The sequence below is a fragment of the Aplidium turbinatum genome, chromosome 2, assembly GCF_918807975.1.
Source record: "Aplidium turbinatum chromosome 2, kaAplTurb1.1, whole genome shotgun sequence".
Lineage (NCBI taxonomy): Eukaryota > Metazoa > Chordata > Ascidiacea > Aplousobranchia > Polyclinidae > Aplidium > Aplidium turbinatum.
Window position 1 is genome coordinate 36,078,266 of NC_137473.1, and position 9,824 is coordinate 36,088,089.

The 9,824-nt window shown below is 37.5% G+C and overlaps 1 non-coding gene across 1 annotated transcript; it reads left to right on the top strand.

Moving 5' to 3' along the window:
- Positions 1 to 9,429: 9,429 nt before the first annotated feature.
- Positions 9,430 to 9,502, top strand: Trnak-uuu (transfer RNA lysine (anticodon UUU)). Its single transcript has one exon. It is a non-coding gene; the product is annotated as a tRNA-Lys (tRNA).
- The last annotated feature ends 322 nt before the right edge of the window (positions 9,503 to 9,824 follow it).

The window sequence follows — 9,824 nt, forward strand, 5'->3', positions numbered from 1 at the left end:
TAATTTTCACAAATGCATCGTTTTGATTTGGGCAGCTGAAAACATGAAATTATCTGATGAAACTGATTAGTCTGTTTATACAACTGCACAAACTAACGTGAGATATTTTCCCCAAAATGAACAAATTCATTAATTTTTCCCACTTACATAACTGTATCGTTTAGATTTGGGCAACAAAAAAATATGAAATTATCTGATCATAGTCTATTCATAAAACTGCCCAAATTGGCATGATGCAATTGCCTCGGCATCAAAATTTACAAATTCTTTAATTTTTTTCATAATATCCATAAATGCATCATCTTGATTTGGGCAACTACAAAATATGAATTTATATAAATCTGGTGAATACTTTTATAAAACAATTCTGGTGAGAGGTTGCAGTAGGCTTTTTCAATCATAAACGGACATAGCTAAGCAACACCACAACATTTAACAAATAAATGTTATACCTGTTGAATGTAATGTTATTGTTGTGGTGTTGCTTAGCTTTGTTTGGTTACTTTTATAAAACTACCCAAATTAAAATGATGCAGTTGCGCCCCAAAATAAAAAAATAATATTTAGTTAGTTTATGCAACTGTGTCATGTTAATTTCACCAACATTTAAAATGCTACTACTGAAATATGTAGTCTCAAACCAATCATTTATTTCATATTCATTTATTTCAAAGCTTTTGAAATTTGACTATTTGACAAAGAAATTTAACTATGAGAGCAACATACCTAAAACATTATATCTGGATGTGTATGCCTATCTTAATTTAGATATTACCTCATTGGCATAGATATTATACATTACAATGGAGAATTAATTAAAGCATTAGAATGCATACTCAATGAGGTGTTTAACACAGATAAGTTATTTTTAAGATAAGCAATGAATTCTAGAAAAAGATCGTACAGATATTAGTTGATAGTGTGCAAAAAAAGGTTTTACTCTGATTACAAAAAAGAACACCTGAAGAGGATATACAGTCAGAATAGTAACATTAAATTTATCAAAGTCAATGAAGATCCAAAGCAACGGCAGTTAACGTTTAGTATCGGTACAACAAGAGCTCGGAATGTTTCCAGCAGTGACACAAGCTTTAGAGCAGATGAAGAGTCAGCAATTGCAGAAGTTGCTAATGAAGCAAACATTGATAAGGACATGGAAAATACTGAGGCCACGCATGTATCAATTGTAAATTTGACATCTGCCAGAAATGTAGAAATAGTAGATCATGAATTGCATGAGGAAGAATTATCTGCCGAGATTATAAAAAAAAACCAATAGTTATGGATTTAAGCCAGGAAGCAGAAAGTATTATATATAATTCTACTGAAAATTGTGTTTCAAATGATCAGGAAGAAATTACAACTATAACAAATGCTACAATATCAGAAGGTCCTCACCAGCCGATGAGCTGGTGGTGCTGGTGATCTTGTTATGATAGTTTGTCACTGTTATCTTGCACCGCATACATTATATTTTGGCAATTCCTATAAAAGCATGCAGATTTGGGAAAATTTACCTTCTGCCCCCCCAAAATGGTTTGGTCTCGTACGGCTATGCATTGGAGACACTCGTGCGAGTGTCGTTAGATGTTCCCGCAGTACTGGATTACAATCCCGATAAAGCAGTTACTGCGTGGTGCAACGATTCTATTGTAGGACGTCGCCCAGGCCCAGACTTCAACAACGCTAAAGTGATCATTTTAGCATTGTTGCAAGTTTAATTTTATTTACTTGGGCTATCGTTATTTTTATTTTGTATTTTGGCCTCCAAACACGCAGATTTGGCTGCCGAGAAGGAGCTCCCGGTAGGCCACGATAGCTGCCGAAAAAAAAAGAGTTTTAAGGCCTGTACTGTGTTGCAGTTGCAAAATTTTGTGCCGTAAATATTATTTTGAGGCAAAAATGAAAGATTATAAATAGGCTAAAAGCGAATGGATATCAAACCTGGATATCAAACTGGATATCAAACCTCAATCGTCGTAGGCTACTGTGTGATGTGCAGTCTAACCTGGACATCAAACCTGAATATCAAACTGGATATCAAACCTTAATTGTCATAGGCTACTGTGTGATGTGCAGTCTAACCATAGAAAGAGCTCAACACCTGCTCTCCTGGGCCACATCGAAACGGGTTTTTGCCTGAGGATGGGTTTCTTTTATGTCCGGTTTTCTTTCTCCGTCTTATTATTATGACTGTTCATCCACATCAATATTGGAACTGGCAAATTTAATCCACAACACTTTTCATTAGGCTGTCATTCATTACTACATGTGTGCTTCTCTCTGTTTTTGTTTTATTTTTTGCTATTTGTCTTTTGGGTTTTGTGGCCGTGCTAACTACTGATATATAGCCTACTACATAATTTTTCATTCAGGCACGTTTTAAACCTTTCAAGGTTTTGCCACCTTTTCCCGTTCGTTAACGTGCTGGTAGGTTAGATGTTCCGCGGTTTATATCGATTTTTGTAGTTAGTATCTTTTTCGTCCGGACGCGTTAATGATGAAAAATAAATTGATTGATTGATTGAATAGCAGAAATTGTTATATTGCAAAATGTGCAGTAGCTTACATGACTTTAAAAGGGCACCATTTCCCCCCTGCCCCTCCATCTGCAGAAAAATTGAGAGCAGGGGGGCATCCGCCCCCCCCCCGCTTCCGGTGCCCCTGTCTGAAGGCTTCCCATTTTGAGGAAAATTCAGTAGAAAATTTGTTTGTGGTCATTTTAATACCAAGAGTAAGGGAATCAGTGATAAACTCGAAAAGAAAACGCTATTCAAAGAAGCGTGGATTTAGGCAAGCTATTCGGCAGCCTTTTTTGCTTTATAGAGAAGCGTGGATTTAGGCAAGCTACAGTATAAACATTACTGAAATCGGCAGCCTTTTTTTCTTTATAGATATGTTAGATCTCCCTAGCCAGACGAATTTGTAAAGAAAGTAAACTAAAGAAAATTTGAAAAACAGCATTTTTGCCCACTTAAATTTTTTAACCACCCAAGACCTAAAGGATTTTCAATTGTAGCCCAGACTTGATGCTCTAGTCAAGTCAAGAAACTTATTTATTTGAACACAAAATTTAGAAGAAAAAGAATCAAGACAGGACTGTAATTATTGTATGTTTACTTATTTTTTTAAATTGTGTGGTCACACTGAGCCGGTTTCTGTAATTTTCACTTGCCGAGTGTTATGACAGTTGACCACATTTAATTTTTAAAATGTCTTTAAAGATTCACACAGTGAAAATTTCAGGATTGATTGAATATTTATCCTCGGACTGGGAAAGCTTGTTGCAAAGCTTAATCCTGGCAGTTTCGCATACGTGTAGACCAGTAGCGTAGCCAGGAATTTTGAAAGGGGGGGTTTTGACGACCCAACGGCGGGGGGTCTGGGGGGCCTCCCCCAGAAAATTTTGAAAAATTACTTTGAATTTGGTGCATTCTGAGAGCATTTTCAACAAAAATGTAGTTACGAATATTCCTGTAAAATGGTGGTGTCTGGTGGCATAGCAAAAGGATAAGATCATGTTTTCTTCTGCATTTTTCGGAAATAAAGCTTAGTCTCTATGTTTTCTTGTTGCTAATTCCTGGCTAAGATGTTTGGTATTGGCAAAACTTGCTCTTTTAATGCAATTTTGTTTAAAATTAAGCAATTTTTTTTAGACTGAAAGCATCATTCTCAATATCGTGACGTCACACGCGTGCCAAAGGGGGGGGTTGTAACCCCCAAAACCCCCCCCACCTTGACTACGCCACTGGTGTAGACTGTAGAGGAAACTTGTCACTTTGTGAATTTCTTTTGTGTGTAGTAGATTAAAGTTTAAATCGGCCTTGTTGTACTCAGTGACGCCGCCTGATCTTTCAACAATGATGGGCAAAACATTGACAGTGTAAGACAGTAGCGTAGTCAGGAATTTTGAAAGGGGGAGTGTTGATGGCCGGCGGGCGAAGCCCGATGGCGTGTTCGCCGAAGGCGACACCTAGCGAGGGGGGTCTGGAGGGCCTCCCCCAGAAATGTTTGAAAAATTACTTTCAGTTTGGTGCATTCTGAGAGCATTTTCAACAAAATTGTGGGTATGAATATTCCTGTAAAATGGTGCGGTCCGGTGGCATAGCAAAAGGATAAGATCATGTTTTCTTTAACATTTTTCGGAAATAAAGCTAAGTCTCTATGTTTTCTTGTTGCTAATTCCAGGCTGAGATATTTGAATGTTTGGTATTGGCAAAACTCGCTTTTTTAATGCAGTTTCGTTTAAATTAGGCAAACTTTGTTTTAGAGACATAGGTTGATTGCTTTTTTTGCGAGACTATTACAGTTTTATTATTTATCAATTTTCTCCTTGTTTGATCCAAAAAGCGATCGTATTCCGGTAAGTCACTAACTTTTATGCTGTAAAGTCAACCCAAGTTTAGAAAATGTAACGTCATAGACGTCATACATCTTGATGAGTATCAAACAAAAAGCTTTGAGACAATGAAGTTACTTTATTTCTGATATATTCAAGTTTTGTATAACGAATAGCTGTTAAAAGACGTTAATCTAGATCGAACAAGCGATCTCAGCAGTTGCAGATGGCTTGCATCCTTGCACAGTTTGACGTGAAATTACATCATAGGCTAAAGCTTTTCTTGCAAACAATGTATTAACATCCGTAAATTCAATTTGAAAGGTTGCAACCCCCAAACCCCCCTCCCTTGGCTACGCCACTAGTGCAAGACATGCAAGACAGTGATATATTATTTAATTTCTCTTGTTTTCTACTGCTATTGTCTACTGCAGGGGTCACCAACTGGCGGCCCGCGGGCCACATGCGGCCCGCCACACTGTTCTCTGTGGCCCACGGAAGGTATCAGCGCACAAGCACAAGTATAACCAAAAATACTATTCTTGAGGAGTTAAAGAGCATGAAGGCAAAAAATACTTTCTGGGAAGCATATTTTCGCTTTGTATACGATTCCACAGACCGACCAATCAGATTGTAGTTCTAGGTGGGGGTAGCTTAAAGTTATTCCAATGCGATCTCCAACGGCACTGTCCTAGTGGTTGATTAAAACGACTGTTTTCGAATTTCGAAATTGTTTGTGAGCATATGGTTGCTTATTTTAAGTTTGTAAATGTCATGTAAACACTATTGTGCGTTTCACCGTTATTGTGTTTCACAAGCAGTGTCCTTTATGCAAGTTTTGTTGACAAAATAGGTCGGTGTGCCAACTCAATTTGTATATAAATTTAAAGACATTTTCTGATTGTATTATGAAAATATTTAACTTAAGTTAGTACTGCAAAATGTTGTTAATCAACAATTCTTGCCATCCTGATAAGCACCGCAAGTGAAAGTTGTCTAATAATCAAAGAAAGATGGTTTTATAGACTATCACAAAAAGGATGAAAAACCAACTCATTGCTTTTTTAGAGGGAACACTGTTCATGAGTTACGATAGAAACGTTTTTTCGGTGATTTCCACAAGCGTTTGTTTCATGGTGCCTGGTTTCTTTCTGTTATTGGAGCCTATTTTTCGCTGATATGTTTGCAGGTCACTATTGTTGCCTGTATTGCGATGTGTCACTGTTAATTGCAAGATATCTTTTGTGCAGCGAAGTGACAACACCACACTTGCTTGGCGATGAATATTCTGATGAAACCGTTCGCCTCGCTATATGTGCGCAAAACAAGTGGCCTCGTTTATTAGGCATTGTTAAAGAAGTCAAAGTGTTGTTAAAGGAGCTTGGCCTGGCAGTAGCGTTGTTCGACTAATTTTTTTGCTGCTGTGATCTAAGATAAATATTAACAACATGTAACGCTGGATACTGGGTACGAAGTGCGTTCTTTTCTAGCATAAAAGTCAACCTACTTAAAATTTTATTAGTGCAGTCCGCCACAGCTGCTTGGTGCCAAAGTGGCCCGCATGCAAAAAAGGTTGGTGACTCCTGGTCTACTGCAATATAGCCAACCAAAAGTCCCACATTTTTGATCTGTTGAAAAAAATAAAATTCAAAATAAATTACAGTTTGATTCCGTATGGGACTTGCAACTGCCATTGCTAGCGAAATTCTGCGTAGCTTTTTTCCAGATTGAAAAACCATTTTTTACAAATGCACTTTCTGATTATCCAACAGTCTGTTAGTTAAATATTAGGGTGGAGTGAAAAATAAAAAATCTTGATTTTTGCTCTGTAATAGTGATTAAAAGTTGTAGTGTGGCTTGACTAATTAACTTTGCAAATTTCAGCATTTTAAAATAAAGTTTACGTCTGCCGCAAGCAAGTTCAAGATTACAAGGGACATGCAGATTAAATATCACGATCTGCTTCAAAATTTTTCCCACGACAAAACCATCGCGTGTGACGTCATAGAGGATATTTGTTACGATTCAATTAGTCCATTCAAGCAACATAATCGTTAACATGCCTGGGCTTGAAAAAGCCTTTGCAGCAGTTTGTATGTCTGTAGCATTTTAATGAATTCAGTTCAGTTCAGTTTGTTTTTATTTCTGACCATCACAACAATAAAAAAAACATTATATGACAAACATAGCACGGTAGTTAAAAAGTTGGAAGGATACTTGCTGCCAGAAAACAAGGTCATGGAGATTCCATTCATACTTTGAACTGATTGATTGTGAAGTAGGTGTGTGGTACAAGTAGCACCTTTGAACCCTGGGCAGTCGCCATGGTTCGTTACACCATGGGTCTCGGGGAACACTGGTCTTGATCACACGCCAAACTAACAAGTGGGTCCACGTCCCACCTCATGGGCAACAACCTCGACTGGTTGGCTAAAACTTGTTAGAAATCCTGCTGCCTTGCAGGAAATACTTTTTTAAGTAAAGGCTAGGCCCACCGCCAATAACTGTGGTTAGCGTCAGGAAGGGCATCCGGCTGGAAAATCTATGCTCCAAAATATTATTTAAATGCAGCAAAAGCTAAAAAAGAAAAGATCGGCCACCCCCACTAGTGGGGAACAAACCGACGATGGATTATGATGATGATTGACAGCAAGTATCCTTCAAAATGCGATTGGCTGTTGTCAGCCATCTGGAGTGATTCATCTTTCCTGGATTACGATAGGCAAGCTTGGCATCACAACGCCCTGAGCTAATTGCATTACAGATGTCATACAAGTAGGCTACTGCTGGTCTGTGCTTAAGTTCACATCAATTGAAGGCAGTTGAATATCAACAGCCTCAAACTCAGCGACTGGTAAACTGTCACAGTCTTCAAGTTTTTTACCAATGGAGCCAGAAAAACTTTGTGGAGCAGACGTAACTCCATCAAAATAATACATTAAGTACCTCAGTGGTAATTCATTAAAATGCTACAGACATACAAACTGCTGCAAAGGCTTTTTCAGGCCCAGGCACATGAACGATTATGTTGCTTGAATGGACTAATTGAATCGTAACAAATATCCTCTATGACGTCACACGCGATGGGGTTTGCGATGGGAAAAATTTTGAAGCAGATCGTGATATTTAATCTGCATGTCCCTTGTAATCTTGAACTTGCTTGCGGCAGACGTAAACTTTATTTTAAAATGCTAAAATTTGCAAAGTTAATTAGTCAAGCCACACTACAACTTTTAATCGCTATTACAGAGCAAAAATCAAGATTTTTTATTTTTCACTTCACCCTATTAAATATGCCTCATGATTTTGACTAGTCTGTTAGTTGACAGAGAAATTATCAAATACTGTAGCCTACTGAAACGTTGTGAAAACGTTTTTCCATGCTTGGAAAATACAGATGTCAAAACATAGTAGATATATCAAACGCAGAGGCGGTCACATGCGTATTGCGTAGTAGCCTATGACATTGTGCGAATTGAGGCTAATAAAAGTTAATGGAATAAATATACTGTGACGGCCACCGGGCGTAGTTCAACTGCAATAAATAGCCTACTCAGCTGGTGTTAAATGATTTTTTATTCTTAGTATTTCTTCTTCCTATCCACGAAGATTTCATCAGGAAAATGCACAATATCAAATGATAAGTTTAAAACACAACATTAGAGAACAATTTTTATATTTTTTATTAAAGATGCCAAAAATGCAGTATGACAAACAATACAGGTAAAGTCAACATGTTTCTACGTTTATTAGACGTAAAAACAAGCTTCACTGAAAGTAAAAATAATCAAGTAAAACGCCAATCCCAGCCAGCAAAATCTGCTGATTTTACATCGATTCAACGTTGTAGGGCGTTGAATCGATGCAAAAATGCACAATCTTACTCGCGGGGACGCAAGTGTTCCAATTTAAAGGCAATAAGCAACGCAATATCCTCAGAAATAAAAGAATGAGAAAAGAATTTTACTACAAGTGAAACGTATTTTAAAGTCTAATAAACGTAGGAACATGTTGACTTTAGTTGCATTATTTCGTCATACTGCATTTTTTGCATCTTAATACGGATATAATATAATATTGTTCGCTCATTTTGTGTTTTAAACTTTATCGTCATTATATTGCGCATGAAATTTTCGTGGATAGGATAAAGAAACATTAAAGAATAAAAAATCGTTTAACACCAGTGGAGCATAATTGCAGATTAATAGAATAAACTTTAACTAATATTAACAGGACTATAACATACCAAGCTGTTGAAAACTCGACAGGGAAAGCAAAATGAGGCATCCTTAGCTTCTGAATACACCAGCCAGAGATAGTCATCAAACCACTGGTTACTTACTGTATTACTTTAGTAGACTTCGTTGAGTTAAATCTACATTATATCCTTGAAACATTGAATGACCCACTGCTGTATGCACTGCCAACACTCAAGAACCAAGCAAGAGTCAATCTGCTGAACAGCCGGTAACAATATTGTTACGTGACAGGCAGCAGGCGAAGTTCGTGAATAGAATCACAAAATCGCAATAATAACAGCAGCAAGAAGTGCAAGTTTAAAATAAAAGAGGAAGCTTTTACTCCCCCCATTTGCAGCTCGAGTTGACTTCAGGTTGGCATCCAAATATTTAAAAAATAGTAACAATATGTAATAATATAAAAAAATTAAAAAGATGATACCCAAAACATTGGGGGGGCAGCTGCCCCGCCTGCCCCTCCCCCTCTGCCGGCGCCACTGGTTGTACTTGCAATAAATTGTTAATTGTAGCCTAATTGTAGGCTTGTTTTCACAAAAAAAGTTTATTTTTTTCTATCGGTGGCTGTGCAAATTAAAGGTAGTGATTTCCAAGCATGTTCGTAGATCATATCTTGTTGGTTTTGCCATCTTTCCCTTTTTTGGTGCCAAATTTGTGTGTTTACTTGGAAGTTCTCAAAGATAAATTAATTGAAAGTGCCAGGAAGCAGCAATAACCAACCCCAACCAAGCAAATTGAATACGCAACAATAAAGGAAAAAAGCATGAGCTTTGTTTTGCTTCATAAGCTACAAACCAGCAAGAAAACCATTTTGTGCATCCATTGTGTCTGCGAGCCCGGTTAGCTCAGACGGTAGAGCGTTGGACTTTTAATCCAACGGTCAAGGGTTCAAGTCCCTTATCGGGCGGTTTTTTTTTATTGCTTATTTTAGGATTGCTTCGACATTTATGTTTTGCCGACAACATTTGCCCAAATTTTGTCTTTGCAAACATGTTTTCAAAAGCGCAAATATTTCTGAAAATTCCTCAAGTAGGCTACCGTGGTGTAGTACAATTAACTTCACAGGCATCACTTGGCCGTTTGCGAAAACGCAGGCAGCAAAACTTAGCCTACCTACAAGTTCTACAACAACACAAGGCTGAATTAAATTTAATCTACAAGTCAAAGTCAAGTCAATTTATTTTGTTTTAACAGCGCCATATATTGACAAACACGCAGAGTAAATGTAA